This window comes from Phacochoerus africanus, chromosome 4 (genome assembly GCF_016906955.1).
Source record: "Phacochoerus africanus isolate WHEZ1 chromosome 4, ROS_Pafr_v1, whole genome shotgun sequence".
In the NCBI taxonomy this organism is placed as follows: Eukaryota; Metazoa; Chordata; class Mammalia; order Artiodactyla; family Suidae; genus Phacochoerus; species Phacochoerus africanus.
Window position 1 is genome coordinate 104797071 of NC_062547.1, and position 20975 is coordinate 104818045.

Consider the following 20975-nt stretch of genomic DNA (forward strand, 5'->3'; position numbering starts at 1 on the left):
AACAAAAATGAAAACCATAGATATTATTTGGGGACACCTCAGAGAAGACAAACTGGTTTTTACTATAGAGATGCCTACTTTTGACATGCATCATCCGCATATTTAAGACTTGGTATTTGTTTCCTCACACTTAAATATGAACAGGGAGACCTGGCTTACTACAGATATGACCAAAACCTCCACATAAGACAGAATAAGAAAAGAAATGAAAATAAGAGAATTAAGATGAGATCAAGATAATGTAGGAAACAAAATTAAGGACCTTTTCATTAATATGCTGAAATAAGACAATATATTGTGTCTGTTAAAAAATATGTTATTAAAAATAAGAAAAAAGAAAGGAAAAGGGCTTTCAAAAAATTGTATGGTGTATCTAAAATTTAAAAATTGCTTGTCTAAAAATCAAGTACAATTTCAAGAAAGCTAAACAAGAATTAAAAATAGATGGGTCTCATTGCTAATCCATTCCAAAGGCAATAGTTTGTATCTACTGTAGCACTGGAAACTATGTCTAGTCCTTATGATGGAGCATGATAATGTGCAAAAATAGAATGTATATATGTATGTGTAACTGGGTCACCATGCTGTACAATAGAAAAAAAAATTGTATTGGGGAAATAACTATTAAAAATACATGGAAATGAAGAAAGAAAAGATAAGCAAATTAAGAGAACCATTTTAGGAGGCTCAATTTCCAATCAATAGGAGTTCTTGAAAGAGAATGAACAAATAAAAATGAAGGGGAAAATTTTTTTTCTAAAAATAGTATTAGCATACAAGAAAATATCCTAAATCATGAAGACAGTAGACTCCAAATTGAAAAGGCTAAGTGCTAGCACAACAAATTAAGAAGGTTAAAAGCTATTGCTGTAAAATTGTATGACACCAACATAGGAAGGAGAATATAAAAGCATACACATGCACGTGTGTGCGCACACACACACACACACACACACACAGACAAACACAGAGCAGTTGCAAACAAAGGATTTTAGGACTAGAATTGGAAGTTAAAAGACATTAAAATAACCTGTTCAAAGTCTGGAGGAAAATTATTTTCAAGCTGAAATTTAAAAGTTCACTTGTGGTATAGAATGAAGATATTTTCTGACACGTAAAATTACACTTTAACATTTAAGAATTCTTTCTTAGGAAGTATACTGTAAAAAGAGCATAAACCGAAAAGAAAGATGCAATTCTTTTAAAAAGCATGCAAATAAGACCATGAAGAATAGAAGCTCCTAGATAACAGCAGTGTAACAAATGTTCACTGCAACAACTTCAGATTTAAACCAAAGGAGAGAGATTTCTATAAGAGAGGGCTTGGGGGTAGGAGGAAATTAATTCTTAAACGAAGAAGTTACTATTCAAAAAGAGAAACTTGAGAAAATACTATAAAAGACAGTATAGTGTCATTTGAAAAAATTGGAATGTGGATTGAAATTACCTTAGAGAAGTGGAGTTTCCATTGTGGCGCAGTGGTTAACGAATCCGACTAGGAACCATGAGGTTGTGGGTTCGATCCCTGGCCTCGCTCAGTGGGTTAAGGATTGCTGTGAGCTTTGGTGTAGATTGCAGACGCGGCTCAGATCCCTCGTTGCTGTGGCTGTGGCGTAGGCTAGCAGCAACAGCTCCGATTCAACTCCTAGCCTGGAAACCTCCATATGCTGCCACGGGAGTGGCCCTAGAAAAAGGCAAAAAAAAAGACAAAAGAAAGAAAGAAAGAAAGAAAGAAATTTCCTTAGAGAAGTGAAAAATTTATGTTCACACAAATACCAGCATACAAATATTCATAGCTCCTTTATTTATAATAGACCAAGACTGGAAATAACATAAATGTACTTTAAAAGGTGAATAGATTAACTGTGGCATATCCAAATACTATTCAGCAATAAAAAGAGTAAAGCTGATAGGCACAGAAACTGGGTGTCTCAAAGGCATTATACTCAATGGAAGAAACCAATCCCAAAACATTTGATACTACACGATTCCATTTAAATAACTTTCTTGAAAGGACAAAACTTTAGAAACAGAGAACAGATGAGTGGTCACTAAAAATTAGGATTGGGAATACAGTATGGGCATAAGGGCTAACACAAGGGCATTTGAGGTGGTTGGTGGAACAGTTCCGTATGCTTATTGTGTTGGTGCCTACACAAATGTATAAATGTGATAAAAATTTCATGAAAGTAATACACCAAAAATTGCATGTGAAAGCTGACATTCAAATTAAGGTCTACAGTTAATTGTGTCATGTCATTACCAAGTTCTTGGTTTAGATCATTGCGTTAGATGTTATAATTAAGTCAGATGCAATCATTGGGTGAAGTTGAGGGACTGGAACACAAGGAGTCTATACTGCTTTTGAAGCTTGTATGTGACTCTAAAATTATTTCAAAATATAAAGTTTTGCTTATACTCATCTCAAGGACTATCCCCAGAGACTCACAGGAATCTTTATTTAGCAAGCTCTCTAAGAGTTTCTCCTGAGCAGTCACATTTGAAATTCCCTGGTATTTCTGGTACATGATGTCCAGAAAATTTCCTTTGGCAATGAAGACAACAGCAGATTCTATGCAACTGTTTCCTACAACACCTATTATTGCAAATTGAAGGCACCATGCCAAAGTAAAAATAGCAAATATAGAAGGGGCCAAAGTGTACACTGTATCCCAGTGGTATGGCTAGGTTCCCAGATGCTTCAAAGATGCTTCAAATCTTTCAAGCAGCACACCATAAGAATTATTTCTTACCTTTAAATGTTTCATAAGATGTTTCATGTTGCCAATTAAGAGCAGATAAACATGATTTGATACTACACCAACTGGAGAGGAATGGGGATAACCTTTTAAGAATATTACAGAAGATTTCTATTTGAAGAGTAAACCTCCTACCTTCAAAAGGAGATGGGCTGAAGGACAACCTGTGAAAAGGACCAAGATTTTACTAGAAAATCTATATAGATTGAGTAATTGAAGCTTAAGGCAGTACTCTTAATTATAAGGAGTCTAAAATGTGGTTTAATATGAGTGAATATCAGTTCCAACACCTCTATATTTCTTAGTTAACATCAACTTTTATTTAAAATTTTTACTATCATGGAAAGAATGACTGGACTTACTGTCATGGCTCAGCGGAAACAAATCTGACTAGCATCCATGAGGATGCAGGTCTCGATCAGTGAGTAAAGGATTCAGTGTTGCCGTGAGCTGTGGTGTAGGTTGCAGACGCAGCTTGGATCTGGCGTTGATGTGGCTATGACGTAGGCCAGCGGCTATAGCTCCAATTCAACCCCTTGCCTGGGAACCTCCATATGCCGCAAGGGCGACCCTAAAAAGACAGACAGACAGACAGACAGAAAGAGTCTAAATATTATCTGTTATTTGATTTAAATATTAATTTCTTAACATGAAAATTAGATAGCTAATATTAGTTATAATCTTAGAACTTTAAGCATATACATTGTAAGAAGAAAATTTTTCTTTCAGTAGACCCCTTTTTAGTATCTCTGCTATTTGTCAGTTACTATGTTAAGTATTGAAACTTAAACATAAATAGCATATGCATATTGTTTCTTTCCTCAAGTATCTATTAGAATGAGAAAACATTGGACCAACCACTATGGGATATTCATTGATTATAGTCAGATGGTTCTTGACCTGAATCTTGAAAACTAAGTAATATTTAGCTAGATGAAGAAAAGGTGGATGTACATTGCAGGGAGAAGAAACTGTTTATGTGAATGCATGGAAGGATTCAATATGATGGTGTGTTCAGGTAATAGTAACTATATCTGAGGTAAAGGATGCATTTGGGTTTAGGTTTGCAAGTGGCAGAATAACTACATGAAGTCAGGTCATGGTGAGGATCTCTATTACGGCAGTCAAGCGTGAAAGACCACCCTAAAAGTATTCAAGCGTTTTGAAAAGAGCACCACGTAGTAGTGTTGACACTACTGTGCACATTGAAAAGCCATTTCTTTGTTAAAGTAGCTAAAATTAATTGTTTAAAATTCCCCAAATTGGTTATATTTCACCTACAGTCAAACCATTGGTATACAATAATTTGAATAAAATAAAAAGAATTCATGCATAGCCAAAACTCTGGTTGGTTGGTTTGTTTGATGGTTTGTTTTAAGTGTCCTTTGGGTTGGAAATACCATCTGGATCATTTCAAGCTTACCAGGCACCAAACACAGCACTGAAAAGCCTAAAGTCTGAAATGTATAAACAAAAAAAACATAAAAGAGATTAGAAATCTTAAAAAAAAATTCCCTCTGGTAACATAAGTTGGCATTTTCTACACTGAACCTGGATTTTCTTACATTAAAATGTCATGTTACTTCCTAGAAGGGATAGTGTGAAGATTAACAAGATCACATTTTAAAGCTCTTTGAGTTCCTCAAAGAGTGAAGCATTACAAGGTGTAATGTTTGCTTTTTACTGCATAGTCATTTGAACCTCAGTTATGTGTGATATCAGAGCAAAGCAGCCCCAACTTCCTTTCAAAGTTCTTACCACCTACATAAAATAAATGGAATTCAGTAAAAATGAGAATTGGTAATGTTTGAATTATTGAGCAAGAATTGTGTTAAATAACTGCATCCAGATTATTTCTAGATGTCTTGACAGACCTTAATACTATAGAAAAAGATTTTTACCCAGGTCAGGATAATGGAAGGATTTGCTCACTGATTATTTGTGTTGGGGGAGGAGAGGCATATTTTTGTAAGTAAAAGAAAATGTAAATTAAAAAATATTTTTTCTAAAATATGGGAACATCGATCATTTATTTTAGTCAATTTATATGGTCAATAATATGTATTCAATAGTCCTTAATACTAGCAATTCTGAAAAATTATAAAAAGCAGTAAATTCGACAAAACAGAGTCATTTGTTTCTTTCAAGAAACTTAATTTTTAACCTAATGATTAAGATATTATGGAGACAACTAGGTATGTATACAAACAATGGAAATATTACCCAGTGTTGTACTAATGACATTATTCATGAAGTCTGTATCAAAGGCTGTTAAGAATGAAGATTTGCTCTTTTTTCACTTCCATTCATTCATTTCAATAGCATGTATTAGTTATTACCTGACATAACTCCTCTTAAAAATGGGAAAATAGGCCATGCATTACAGTTCCTTTGTTCATTCAGACATATGTTGAGATCCAGACATTAGGGCAAATACAAAATAAAATAAGCCCTGTTCCACGTCCTTAGTATTGTTTTTCAATACTGGTAGAGTCTGATACGTAATTATTTAATAAACTCATCATATATAAAAATTAGAATAGTAATTAAGATATGTAAATAACATAAGGAAGCTTAAATGCCAAGTCAGGAGTTAGCAAGTGTGGCTGAATTTTAGAATGATCTAAAAATTTTTAGAATACAGTACTCAGCTCTTCCTCTTACCAATTCCTTTTTTTTTTTTTTTTCCTTTTTTGGGCCTCACCTACGGCATATGGAAGTTCCCAGGATAGGGGTAGAATCGATCTGAGCTACAGCTGCCAGCCTATACCACAGCCACAACAACGCTAGACCTGAGCCATATCTGATGTCAACACAGGATACTTAACCCACTGAGTGAGCCAGGGATTGAACTCACACCCTCATGGTTCCTAGTCAGATTCATTTCCACTGTGCCACAATGGGAACTCCCCTCTTACCAATTCTGATTTAATTGGGCTCAAATGGAAAACTAGAGGTTTTTTTCTCCTTTTCCAACTTGCACTGATTTAATGTGTATCCGTGGTTGAAGCAGCCCCATTCCTATGCTAATCTGTTTGCTTAAACAATTAGGAAAGACAGGTAAAACATTGTGTTGAAATTGAGTTAGTTTCTGTAACTGACACAACACTTGTATATCAACTAACTCTAATAAAAAAAAAATTGAAAGAAAAAGAAATTGAGATAGCTTCTGAGAAATTCCATAGAAGAAATCTCTTAGGATAGATATTACCAAAATTGAATGCAATATAGTAAATATAGTCTAACAATTCAGAGGAGAATAGAAGAGCTTTACATAATATCTGCTCATCCATGACCCCAAACCTCATACTAGGTAATACTGCAAAGTATGTGGATAGTTATTCCTAGCTCTCAGTCTCTGAATTCTTCTATTCAGAATTAACTAATCAGAGCTTCTAAGGAAAACTTTTGCCAAATTTTAAATTTGCAACAAGAATAATCATGCAAAGTGTTACTTACAAGGGGGTTATATTTAAAAGCAAACTGAAATTCTAGGCATCACCAAGAAGAGAAGAGATTGTCATGGCAGAATCAGATCTTGCTAGCCACTGAAATACTAGACTTGCTGCCACTAGTCTACACTGGCAGCACATACCATCAGGAAGCATAGTTCTGGAATTTGGGAATCTCACTCAGTTTTCTTAGTAATACAAAAAATAATAATAATATGAAAACACAAAGGTGCCTATGAGAGTTTTTCAAGTTCAGTGTTGGTGAACATTAGATTCACCATGTCATGCACCTCTGATGAGAGTACAGGTCAGGTAAAAGGTGGTCTTTCATTAAGCTAAACAAAGGGGGGATTAACAAATAAAACCTCAGGACCAAAATGCAATACATTGAAATTCTCAACCATAAACTATGAAAAGAAGTCTGAGACCAAAGTTTACAGTCTTGTAAAAATGTTTTCTCAGTAGTGTCACACCTCCATGTAATTTTTTTTTCCTGCACCCATGCCATATGGAAGTTCTCAGGCCAGGGATCAAATCTGAGCTGCAGTGGTGACCTATACCAAAGCTGCAGCAATGCCAGATCCTTAAGCCACTGAACCACAGTGGGAACTCCGCCATGTAATATTTTTAAGCATGCCCAGCAAGTTGGATTTAGCATGGTTGGAGAATTATATAGATGAATTGGTAAGTTTCTTCATCAATGGCGTTAAAATACACCTTTCCACTGCTTTTTGAAGCTTCTTGTCTTACATTCAAAGAGCTTGTTTAAGTCTCTCTAGTTAATAAACATAAATACATCTTTAGAGTATAACCAATAAATTATAGATCTAGAATTATCATCAAACACCCACAAGATAAATTGGCTGTGTATCTGTAACCTATCTTCTTGTTAGAGGTTGATAACCTATCTTCTTGTTAGAGATGTTAGAGCACATAGAGAATTATATAAACATATAAAAATAAAAGTTTAATTTTATTTATATCTAACATATTTAAGTAGTCAAAAGAAGTCTTTTAACTGTAGCTTTATTCATGGAAGAGATAATAAATAATTACTTTTTTCAGTTTTGAGTTTTCAAAAATGACAAAGTAGATCACTACCTAAGTGAATTTGTTGTTGAATTGTATCATTGTTTATGGCTTTGGCTCCTATGAGGTGTTTATTTTTATTCCTAATCTACTGCTATGAAATTTTCAATGTTTGTATATCACTCATTAATAAGAAGTATTAATAACCCTTAATAAGAAGGCAGAATCACTACCAGTAAGATACTGGGAGTCCGAAAGTCAACTGGCCAAGCAGTTACAATCACATCAATCTCCAGATAACTCAGATCCTCTGTTTAAGGGTTTCCACCAGGTGAACTGGAACTAGTTAGTATATTTTATACACTGTAGTATTTTATACTGTTTATACTATTTATAGTTGTTGTTATTGTTGTTGTTGATTTAGGGCTACAGCCACAACATATAGAAGCTCCCAGGCTAAGGGTCAAATTGGAGCTGTAGCCGCTGGCCTCTGCCACAGCAACACAGGATCAGAGCTATGTCTGTGACCTACACCACAACTCATGGGAACACGGATCCTTAACCTTCTGAGTGAGGCCAGGGATCGAACCTGCATCTTCATGGATACTAGTCGGGTTCATTAACTGCTGATCCACAATGGGAATGCCCTAGTATATTATATTTAGCAAGAGTATCGGTACCTTAAAAATACTCAGGGAATAACAGTAATGAGTAAGAGAACAACCAGAAACATAGGGGCTCCTTTTTGTTAGGCTAGGTGTAAACTATAGACAGTATCTGGTAGCAGCAAAGAAAGATAATCTGTACTTTCCCTGAAAGATAGCAAGGACCTTTGGTCTCCTCTTAGTTATAGATTTCACTCTTGCCATCACTGTTTTAGATTTTACTTTAAAGACAGAGACTGCCATAAATGTATATATTTTCTGAAACAAAGGGAAGAAATCAGTATTTCTCTATGGAGACAATGTCACCATGTTAACCCAAACCCCCTTCTGAAAAGGGCAAGAGTGTTTTCTCAGACTGCTGATTAAATCCATTTTGCCTAATTTTCACAAACAAAGAATGTAATGGTTTCATTTCCCTGACAACACCCTTAACTGTGGCTGGCCTTCATCCTTTGTCCTCTGATCTGTGTCCAAGCAACAATACAACTACTCAAATTCATCTTTGCATCCAATGGGCAAACATAAGGAAGGTTGAGAAAGGTGTTGCTCTGGTCATCAGTGTCATGTCTTTCACGAAGGATTTCAGAGATAAGACAAGCTATGTGTTTTAGTCTGTTCAGGCTCTATGAAAAAATACCACAGACTGGATGTCTTACAAACAGAAATTTACTTCTCACAGTTCTGGAGGTTGGAAGTACAAGATCATGGTTCTAGCATGATCGTGTGAAAGACCTCTTTGGTCTCCCAAACTTCTCATCTTATCTTCCTCTGGTGGAAAGGGCAGGGATGTCTCTCTGGCCTCTTTAGAAGGGCAAAGTCATGAAGGAAGAGCAAGTAATGGAAGAACAGGGCGTGATTATAGTAGGCTTTGGCTACATTTGTAATATTTTGTTTCTTTCAAAAATGATGGAGCAAATATAACTAGTGGTATGTTTTTAATATTGTATGTTATGATTTTTAAAATGTTTTTCTTTCATCTTCTCTGTATTTTAAGATCTCAAAAAATTAAGAAAACAAGACTATTAACAAATCACATGCCCATTGTGCTTTCTGTTTTTGCAGGACATGATTGCAATTAGAATACCCATCTTTGTTGTCCAATTAGGAGTTTGCATCAAAGAAATTTTCATTGGGCACTAATCAATTCAAATCACAATTTTAATGGCACCAGTCACCCTGCTTTTAAATAAATACATTAATATTCAAATTCATGTGTAAGTGCGCCATATATCTGATTAACTAGAAGTAAGGAAACCCTCAATATATGCAGAACACCATTCATGTGCTCTAAAAAGCAAATAAAGAAGCTGAATAAATATATTATGAATTATATGTGTCTGTATTTTATGGAAATGAAGAAAAATTCCCTCAGGAAGAACCCAAATAATTAGCTGTCTTGATATTTTATAAGACATGGAGCAAAGCACCGTACCTGGCAAAGCAACACTAAGGATCAGAATAAGTGGATTCATTTATAACAATAAATTTTGAATACTATTTATATTATATATATGCATCACATATAGCAACAACATGTGTATATTATTTCTTTGAGTACTGTGCTGTTTATAAGAACTTTCAAAGAAAGATCCTAAAATTATTGATGGCTCTTTACTTTTGGTCCATGAATCATTTCCTGAACATATTTTACAATTGTGATTCAGCTGGGCTTTTAAGTTATTTATTTATTTATGTTTCCTTTTTAAAATATCACCATTTCTGGTTTCACATTATCCACAGGTGTGGCCTGTCTCATGGGGTAATACCAGACACATCTGTTGATTTCTCCCAAAATGACAATAGCAACAATAGTGTGCTCACAAAATAAAAGCTAAAAGAGGGAGTCTTTTCAAAACACAACAGGGAAAATAATCCAAAATGAGAGAAATGAGATAACCAGCAGATGCTCCAGAATATAGAAGTCATCTGTAAGCGTTTAGTGGGATGGAGATTGCTGAAACAGTGCTCCATTTGCCAGACGCCTGAAATAGAGACAGATGAGCTATTCCTCTGAACTTCAACAACAGCGCCAGCTGAAAAAGCAGACCCTTTCTGCCAAGGGTCACTTGTTGAAACTGTTGATTGTAAATCAGACTTCTCTTTTTTTGGACTTATGGTACCCAGAAAATACAATCAAAATGTTCATACTTACGGTACCCAGAAACTATAATCAAAATGTTCATATGTGTACCTTACCTTGGGCACAGTGACCATCATCCTTAGCTGCTCAAAGTCTATAGGGATGGGGACAAATTGTATGTTTTGAACAAAGTTATCTCTTTATGAAACCCACATGTTTCACACACTTTTTCTTACCTTCCTTTGATGAGTAAGAAATGCTCCCAAATGAAATAACTCACAATTTCAGCTGCATTGGTAAATAGTGGTAAGGATATTTAGGTCTGGAAATATTCATAAAAAGATCCTTTATGTATTTTTTTCCTCTCTAAAATACTGCTGTGGCATTACACTGTGTCTTCTAACCTGCTTGTAGAAAGGAATGTCTTTGAGTGAAGTGTACTATCTGGAATTTTTTTCTGTCATATTGTTTAGATCATGAGTCTGCTTTTTTACACTTGCTTCCAGGGTGTCTGAAACATTTAAAAATAACAGTGGGTAGTTAGAACTGCTCGTGCTGGCAGTGGGTGCCTTATAGTTTGCCATCATATAAATGTCAATTTGCTTCTTTTATGGAGCTAAGCAGAGATAAATCCCAGTAGCATAGGACTTCATAGTTTCCTTCATTTCTGTGTGTGGCCTGACCAGTCAACCCAGAATGTCTCTGTTCTTCTCCAACCTGTTTCACTCCATCGCTCTTTAACTTTTCCAAGTCTGCCAGTAGAGTTGGGAGATTTCTGGTGGGGTTAGGATATATTCTAGACGAGAAGTTATTACAGTGCAGTACCCAAAGCAACAGTATCACCTAGGAACTTTCTTGAAATATAGATTATTTACACCTCAGCTGCTAAATCAGAAACTCTGGAGTTAAGGTAATATGTGTTTTAACAAGTCATGCAGGCCATTCTGATCCACACTAAATTTTAAAAATTACTGGTATAGATTATAATGCCAAAATTTCTCCTAGTAACCCCATAAACCATCACCTTCAAAACTCTCCTGCAAGAATCTCCAGAGAATGCCTTCATTGTAAGAGCTTAAACACTCTAAGATACTCTTTTTGCATCTAAATTATATTGGCCCCAAGATATAAGAGGAACCCCATCTAAATTAAACCTAGTATCAGTTTTTGGGAGAGGAGTTGTGGATTAATTTGCTTTAAGAATCAATCCTATGGCGTTCCCATCGTGGGACAGTGGTTAACGAATCTGACTAGGAACGATGAGGTTGCGGGTTCAATCCCTGGCTTTGCTCAGTGGGTTGGGGATCTGGCGTTGCCATGAGCTGTGGTGTAGGTTGCAGGCGTGGCTTGGATCCCTCGTTGCTGTGGCTCTGGTGTAGGCCCATGGCTACAACTCCAATTGGACCCCTAGCCTGGGTTCCTCCATATGCTGTGAGAGCGGCCCTAGCAAAGGCAAAAAAAAAAAAAAAAAAAAAGAATTAATCCTAGACTGGAGTTCCCCAGTGGCCTAAGAGGTTAAGGATCCCAGATTGTCACTGCTGTGGTTCAGGTCACTGTTGTGGTGCAAGTTCTGTCTCTGGTCTGGGAACTTTAAGGCCGCAGACATGGACTTAAAAAAAAAAAAAATAGTCGTAGATCAACAAAACAGATCAGCTAAGTTCTAGCCCCAATGCCTTCTAAAAATGACACTCCTTTTATTTTCCTCTCCATTAATATACAACAAAAAGGAGATTTAAAAGCCTTGCAGAGTAACACTGCCATCTGTGCAGAAGACCATGCTCCAGTTGGCTGGTGAATGGATTATACCTACCAGTTGAGGTGTCCTTACTGGTGGATGAAAACAGCTGATTCATTATTTAAATTTAAGTGTGACGTTCAACCAAGTGAGGCTTTACAGGATTTTTTTAGATTACATTCCAAAAGAACAGTAAAAATATTCATCTAAGGAACTGCAAAGTCAGTGTTTTATGACATCTAATCCAAAAACTTGTATCACTACAAACATAAAATATTAAAAGGAATTTTGTGGAGTGGTAAATTTTATGATTCACCTCAAAATAAATATACTGAACCTATATTAAAAAATAGATGACTCCGTATTCATTTTTGTTGTGCTTCTCAAAGGTATTGTTAAAATGCATTGAGAATATTTCCTCAATGTCACTTATGCATAATCTTCAAAAGCCCCTCACCCCATTCCCATGGAGAAATTACATTTTTTTTCTATTCTCCTTCATTAAGCCTGTTGCTCAGATAAGTGTCCTCCCTACACTACCTTTGCTCCCTCTGTTAACCTAGGTCAGAGAAAAATGAGAGACTAAAGTGAAGATGGCTTTAGGAAATGCCTAGAGTTAAAGATGTGTCCAATTATTAAAGTCAACAAGAAGCCGCTTTGCTGTCAAAATGGGGCCAATATTTATTCTTTCTTTATGCAGTTCACCGTGAAGTATTTTTGGAAATGTATTTCAAAATGAAAATGCCATTTCATACTTGTATTTCTTATTTTTTAAGGGTTGAGAAGACCAAATTATTAATTGGCACTGCCCAGGATGCTAGCTGAGTTCTGGAGTTGGTGGTCCAAAGGTAAGTTCAGCCCATCTCAAGGCTCAGAACCATAGGCTCAAGCTGTTTCTGCCAGGACAACATGGCAGGTCTTTGGATCGCTGAAACTTTCATAGTGGGAGTCAGCCAAGCAGCAAAAAGTATTTCCAGCCTTCCATAGTGACTGAAACACAACATACACTATTTCAACACTGAAATGATTCTCTTAATTATTAAATATACACTTGAATGGCTGCCATGTGCAGAGGTATCCTGAGTGCTATGAAAAAGTATGAGAGGAGTTCCCTTTGTGGCTCAGCAGAAACGAATCTGACTAGCATCCATGAGGATGCAGGTTCGACCCCTGGCTTTCTGTAGTGGGTTGAGGATCTGATGTTGCCGTGAGCTGTGGTGTGGGTTGCAGACCTGGCTCGGATCCTGCATTGCGGTGGTTGTGGTGTGGTCTGGTGCCTACAACTCCGATTCAGTTCCTAGCCTGGGGGCCTCCAGGTGCCACAAGTGTGGCCCCAAAAAGAAAAAAAAAAAGAAAAAGGTATGAAAGACAAAAAAGTGTCCATCCCAGAAATAATCTGCAACTCAGCTGGAAAGGACAAACTGATGGGCATGAAATGGCATCAGAGTGCTACAGAGGAGTCCAGTCACTTCAGGTCAGAGTGTTGAGTTACATTTCTTTGACCTCAGCTCCGTTTTCTCCATCCTTCAACTCTGGAAGTGCAAAAAGAGCAAACCACCCCACAGGCAACCATGTTAAGTATGCTGCTGAGATTCTGTTATCTGTAGGCTGGGAGATATTAATAAAACATGGACAAATGCAACAAGCATTAAAAAAATAGGGACTGCCTCATGTTTCAACTACTTTTGACAAAATAGTCTATGTCATACTCTGAGCTCAGAAATGCATGTCTTGTTGCAAATATAGAGACATTCTTTCCTGTAAATAATCTGAATAGTCATGGTAGGAAAAAAAATTTGCAGGGAATTATCTATACCCTTACCTCCCACTCTAGAGGTAAATCAGGTAGCAGAGATTCTGCCTCTAAATAAAAAGTGAAGGTATTTATCATTCTTATTGTGTTGGCTTTTGAAAATAATATTTATTCTCTTTAGCTCTTTAGATCCAAAATTCAGGGCATTTCCATAAGTTATGTGGCGGGGGGGGGGGGTGTATTTATAGTACCCATACATAGTATTTGGTTGCATTTTAGTAACTGAAATTCCTGTTGTGAAATGAATGCTCCTCAGTGTGACATTACATCCTCTAACAATACACCATGGCATTTCCTGAACATAACATTATGTTCTGAACTTAGAGCTATGTGAACAAACTCACACCCAAAGAAAACCAGCAAAGTGCCTGGCTTGCTTCCAGTTTCACTTTCCCTGTTGTTTTGTAGGAATGAAGAGTGATTTTGTAGTTGAAATTGAAAATCTCTTTTCCTGTGATTAGCTCTTTTTACCTGACAGAAATGAAGCCTGTGTCTTTCGGGCCTTGAAGTCTTCTGCCCCCAAACAAATTTCTGCTCAAAAAGACATTCTCTGGAAATTTTAATGCATCTCAAGTTCTGACTTATACTTTTCCATTTGAACTTACCTTGCTTTCCTGAATATGTAACTTCTTGCTAGAGTATGATAAATTCTCTTTTATCTCAGAGTTTCCCAAGGGGAAATGTACTGTCTTAGGATGTGACTGTGGAGCTTTTCAGAATGCGTACATAAGAGTTAAGATTAATCAGGAGGAGTTCCCGTCATGGCTCAGCAGTTAACAAACCTGACTAGCGTCCATGAGCATTCGGGTTCAATCCCTGGCCCCACTCAGTGGGTTAAGGATCCGGCATTGCTGTGAGCTATAATGTAAGTCACAGATGCGGCTCGGATCTGATGTTGCTGTGGCTGTGGCTGGCAGCTGTATCTCTGATTGGACCCCTAGCTTGGGAACCTCCATATGCCACAGGTGCGGTGCTAAAAAGACAAAAAAAAAAAACCAGTTAAGATTAATCAGATCTTTAAGTCAAAGTTCAAAATCAGGAATCTGGATTAATGTGAAAGTTGTTCTTTTGCTTCTTTTATATATTTAATTTTATTGACACAGAATAAAAAGCTATATAAGGGAAAAGCCATTCTTGGTTTTTAAGTAAATTTTTAAACAAATTTTGCAACTTTAATTTTGCACTAAATATTTACGGAAGAAAATATTCATGTAAAGAATAATGAAGCTAAACTTTGGAGAATTATTTAGTAGAATCTTATTGGTGATTAACAGAATAGTTTTATGTTGGTATCATAAAAACTACCTCATATAGAGAAAATAAACAATAGACAGAACTTTCTGGAAGTTTCATGGGTTGAGGAAAGAGCTCCATAAAAATTGACATAAATATGAATTTAAATTAGTGTCACTTGTTTAATCTCTGGTGTTATAAAAACATTGACATTGTTTCTGTTTTAGTAATTATACATGGAGTTAAATATATATTTTAAATTGAATTCTATTTAACAGAATTCATATTTGAAATTTTCCAAGATCTCTAAAGTTTAAAATTATTCAAATGTGATACTATACTTTAAAATCTCAATAAGATCAACTGCTTTGCAAAATATAAGTTCAGATAAAGATTTTCAAAAATTTCGGGCAAAAATACTAATTACTCACTTGTCCCTCCTACCTTCTCTCTTTCTTTAAATGTCCCTCTGCAGGCTCACTCCCTGTCAGTCTTTAAGTGTTTTTCTTTAAGCAGAAGATTCATAGTGGATTTTCATTTCTATTTTTATAGACTACTTTGGTATTTCCAGTTATCTGAAGTGATGTCTTATAAGTTTCAGAGCAAAATAATTTTATATTGCCATTCCACTCCCCCAAATTAATTAATACCATTTAGTACTGAAACTGACAGCACTAAAGGCCTGAATCTAGCCAAAACACAGATTGGGACTTGAACCCATAGTTTTAAATTAAAATCACTTACCCTGTGTCTGGACTCAATAAAGTTCATGTTCTTCATGTCTTTGTGCAGAAGGAATTCAGGGAGAGAGAAAGTGATGGGCAAGAAATAGATTTATTAAGGTAGGATGCTCGTGAGAGGTGCAAGTAGGCAGGCACAGGAGCTCTGCCCTGAGGATCTGGTGGGCTACAGTTTTATCCTCCAAGTGGAGTGGGAGTCAGAAAAGACTGCCTCATCTCTTCCTTTATGGGAGTACTAGCTCCTCCTTGGTATCTGGTAAGGTGTTGTTCAAATCAGCAGAAGGGAAGTCCTCAAATCCTGCCCTTGGTCTGAATCTGAATGCAGGCCTCATCCCATCCCCAACAAAACACAATGACTTGAAGCAATTCTCATGCTTCCAGTAGTCAAGTAAACCTGCCTTGTTCTGATGGCTTTTTTTGAGCAATTTATTAACTTGCAGTGATCTCCCAAAGTCCCATAGATTTCCCTCTCTATCTATGATCCTTTTTTGGAACTTCTACAGCCACCTGTGCCTACTCCATTCCTACCAGTACCTTTAGAAATGAAGAGATAAATAGTAATTAAATCCAATATATTATAAATTTTTTAGATTTCCCTCCTCTTAAATAGGATATATTACTATTATTTAAATAACTTAAGGAATTAACTTAGAGTTTTTTGAAAATATGCTGAAAATTATAATTGAATCTATTGGCTTTTTGAAAGAAAGAACTTACCTGGGCCTCTTAACTCTTACCTCTATTAGCATATGTACCATTTCTGGGCAATGTGTGCAACTACAGAGCTTAGCAAAGTCTTACCCTGTAGAATAAAGCAGAAAGTTTAAAGGCAAATAATGCCTATGAATTTTCTACTTTTTATATTATAAAAAGTTCAGCAATAATAGGTCCCTTTGCAATAAGGCCAGCTACAAGTGTCTATGGAAAAAATGCACATGGCAGTCATCCTTCTTGTTTTTCCTAAAATGTCAGAAAATTCTAGAAACATGACTCTAGAAGAGAGCTTAAAAATCATCATTCCTTGGCATATAGCTTTCTAGGGAATATGAAAAGCATTATAAGGAGTTCCCATCATGGCTCAGCAGTTAACAAAACCAACTAGCATCCAAAGGTTGCAGGTTCAATCCCTGGCCTTACTCAGTGGGTTAAGGATCTGGTATTGCCATGAGCTGTGGTGTAGGTCACAGACATGACTCAGATCTTGTGTTGCTGTATGCGATGTAGGCTGATGGCTATAGCTCTGATTGGACCCCTAGCCTGGGAACCTCCATATGCAGTGGGTGTGGCCCTAAAAAGACAATAAAAAAGAAAAGCATTATAAAATAAGTGTCATTTGAGATAAAACTTGGAGGTTCACATAGGCTGGAAGGAAAGGGGGAAATAAATAGTCTAGGCCTCATTTGGCCTGGAAGCCACCTCAGATGCTCTCATATATTCTTTATCATTCACTTCTGTGCCTTTGTTCAGGATGTTTATTCTTCAGAGATACCTACCCCCACCTCTCCACCTGTACACTTCCTCCATTGATTGTGTATTGAATGGGTATCCCAGGCTAATGCACTCTAGAAATGTAAATAACTACATGAAAAGGTTGCACCCCATCTCTGCCTTCAGTGGACTCCCCCAACAAAATCTAGCACTGTTGCATATAGAGTAGTTGAGCAACATTCATTCATAAATGTTTAACAAACACCTACTAAGTGTGTAACTATGTTAGGAGGCAGAGGATATAGACAAAATTAATGTGGTCCCTCCATCCATGGAGTTTATAGATAATTAAATAAGCAATTGCAACTATCTGATGAGTGTTATGACTGTGGATGCACAGGATGCTGTGGTAGTACAATGAAAGCATACCTGCCCAGATTAGGAGTGTTGGGGAAATGTCTCAGATCCTCGGTGTCAGAAAATGAGACACATGGACATGGGGAGATCTTAATAAGGCTCTTTACTTCTGCAGAAGGGCATGGGTACTCAAAAAGCACACACAAAGAAGACAAGACCCTCCTTATTTATCCCTAATGCAGGTGATGTACCTGTCCCCTTCTCAATGGTCAGGTCAGGGTGCACATTCTTCTTGGTTGGCTAATTTGAAACAAATTGTTACTGAGAAAAGAGGGAAAGAGGAGGGGTTTGCAGGAGGGCGTTTCAGCCAAAACCAGAGCAAAATGGAGTAACCAAGATTTCCTTTGATAGAAAAGATATGTTACTTTCCACAATTTCCCCCTTTCATTATTTATCAAATATTCTTTTCCTCAAACTTTTTGAGCAAGATTTGGCTCTCATGTTCTATTGTGTCCATCAGGAACATATTGGCTTGGTGGGGAGGGGATTTCAGTTGCTTTGTTAGTGCAGTTTTTATTAATCTTTGAATAAGTCCCCTGACACAAGGAATTATACAATATGCAACTAAGACAAGGATACTAACTGTAACAATTAGTAAAGATTAAATTTATCAGTCCCTTACATTTTCCAAACCAATTTTCTAAAAGGTCTGTGAAGGAGTCATTAATACCAGATTTTTCTGAAAGCTCTTCTGCTAAGGTCATTAATCTGTGTAAGGCCTTGGTGATGGTACCATCTGAGGTGGTGTTAGGAATGAATGTACAGCACTGGATATCAATCATTACACAGACTCCACCCTTTTCTGCCAGCATCATGTCTAAAGCAAGTCTATTTTTCCATGCCATTTGACTAGTTGGCCCTAGCTGTTCAGCTATTTCTTTAATGGCATCTCTAGTGTAATTAATGAATCTTTGTTGATTGTAATAGATGAAGTTTATCCAATCAAAGTTTTTGTTTATGGTTGGCCACCAAAAAAGAACAGATTAAAACCCAGCAGCTACCTGATTTTTTGCCCTAAATTTGTTTGGAACACCCCGTGGAATACCTATTGAGTCAATACAGACCTGGAGGTCAAAGGACACCCCCCAATCAGGGGTGATGTCTCATTGTCTCAGGATTGGCTGAGTTTGAGATTGGGGCCTAAATGCAAGGGTGAAAGGGATGGCCAATTGTGCCAAAGTACAGGTGTTACTTTCATTTTCTGGAAGGGTGCCCATTAGTGGACTCCCACAATACCACCAGACATCTGCCCAAGGCATTTGGAACTGGGGTTTATTGTGTGGGGTGATGTAGGACCGGCTTTCACTGCACCTGGTCAGGTTGCCTAAGAAAGTTGCCTTGGCCTCTTGTCATTTTAGACACAAGGAGAAGTTGACGTTTACATTTGGCTGGTAAACAGTTCTCTGGGGCTGACCCACAGAACTTTTGAGCTCAGGGAATAGCAGTGACAAAGTCCAACTGGACATTTTTGTTTTTGTTTTCAAGCCATTTTGTCCTGGAAGAGTGCCATCACACATTCAAGACCCTGTGGGTCTGATGACCATCCCAGAGGAAAGGGAACCACTTGTGCTCCAGTCTCCCTGTGGCACAAGCATAACAGGTGCCTTTGTGTAATGTGTCCACAGAATATTTTATCCACTTTGACCAGGCATTTGTGTCCCCATATCCTGTTTTTATACTCATAGTCAGCCTTCCTCCAAAGATGAGTTTTCTTTTTCCTTCAGTTAATAGGGCAGTGGTGGCTACTGACTGTATGTATTCAGTCATCCTCTGGCAACAGGGTCCAAGAAGCAGGAAATGAAGGCTACCAGCTGGTGTCTTCCCCCATGTTTCTGTGTGAGGACCCCTAGCCCATGTTTACAAATAAATGAAAAGGTTTTTCAAAAGGATGGTAGAGCCAGAAGAGAGGTGCCTGTCAGCACCGCTCTTAAATCCCTAAGTTGTTGTACCTCCTCCTGGCTCCATAGTAAGGGATCGGGGGTCTTCCTCTACAAGCTTGGAAATAGTCCTTTTATATTGTCTTTTTTAGTACGCATAGTCCCCTTGTTGCAGGTTTTGGGGTATCTGATCTTTGTCCAAAAATAGATTACTGAGATAAGCTTTAGAATCAAGCTTAGAATGTTCTTTTAGAAACTCAGTTAAACTTTGTAGCAATATAACATAATAGCAAAGAATTATCTAGGAAGTAAGTCTTAGTGATACTGACCACAATTAAAAGAATGAGATTAACAGGTTAAGCAAATGTTCATTGAAACATCTCTTTCTCTTTAAAACTACTCTCATTATTATCAAATATTAGCCAAAGCAAGACTAATTTATTTGCCAATTAAGTCTGGTGTCAACAACCTTGGCCTGATGATTTACATGAATAAAATCGATTATGTACTTTTTTTTTTTTAATTGGCTTTGTTAGAACTTTATAAGGAATCTTAGATTAAGCTTTTAAAAGGCATCTCAGGGCTGGGAAAGTCATGCCAAGGGTTTGTCTTTTTTTTATTTTATTTTACATGACTTTTTAATACTAAATCTTCTTTAAAGACCTCAGTGAATTCCTTCCCTTTTAAAAACCCAGATATCTTGAGGTTTTGACAGGCTACATACAAGGTGGCCTTCCTAATTTATCTGATAAAGCTTCTGGGAACCTGAGAGTTTCCATTCTCTGAAGAAATCAAGTAGAGAAGAGAGAAATGTTTCAGTTCTGCTTACAAAGGTATAATTTACCAAACTGTTGGGGAGAATTTCTTTATACCTGGAAAACACAGATTAAAAACCAGTATTATTTTAAATAGAAACCATAAAATTATAACCACATTCACCAGTTAACACAATCCAATGTAACCAATCCTTTTTGTTTAACTGTTTATGAAATCATCAAATTCCTTTATAGAATTCTTTTTTTAATTTCATCATTAAGGTCTGGAAGTCAGAAACTTGTATTTCTTTTAAAAAATTATTTCTATAGATGTTCCAGAAGAGGAAATATTTTCGCAAAGATATGAGTAAAGCCATTAACTAACAGTGACAAAAGACTTGACACATTTTAAATCTGATTGTAGCACAAATTGACAATGAAACTTGGTAACTGTCATGACATAAAACAATTTGAAATAACTAGAAAAAAAAGAATTGTGAAATAGTACCAGTATATATCAAAATTTCAGAAACTGTAAAAGTTCTAGAATATCTATATTAAAAACATCTATTCATCTGTAGAATCTGAGGTTTATCACTCATTTGATAATACTCTCTACGTATTTTAACATTTCAAATAATTCTAGTAAATTTAACTTTTTTTTTTTTTTTAATGCCTCAAGGGTCCCATGAAGCATTTTGAAGTTAGTGGAGTTAAAAGCACTTTAATTAGAATTTGATAGTGTTTATAAATAAATCATTTTTTAAAAAATTTGGTCAGACAGAATCATAGGTCACTGTGGATAATACTTTTTTCTTTACCAAAATTATAAGAGATCTCAAAAGCAAATACAGCCAGTCTCTTAAAAGAACATTATATAATCTGTTATCAAAGAAGCCTTCTAGGGCTACTTTATTTCCTTAACAAAGAAAAGCCATGTTCAAGTTTTGCACCAGCTTATTTTAAAATTAATTTACTCAATTAAACTTATC

At 36.5% G+C, this 20975-nt stretch overlaps 1 long non-coding RNA gene across 1 annotated transcript in view; it reads left to right on the forward strand.

The window, feature by feature from the left end:
* The window catches only part of LOC125126196 (uncharacterized), a 411782-nt gene that overhangs the window by 344078 nt on the left and 46729 nt on the right, over positions 1-20975 (forward strand). Inside the window, exon 3 of the long non-coding RNA XR_007134552.1 lies at positions 12497-12568. This is a non-coding gene — a long non-coding RNA (uncharacterized LOC125126196). The remainder of the gene's footprint in view (positions 1-12496; positions 12569-20975) is intronic.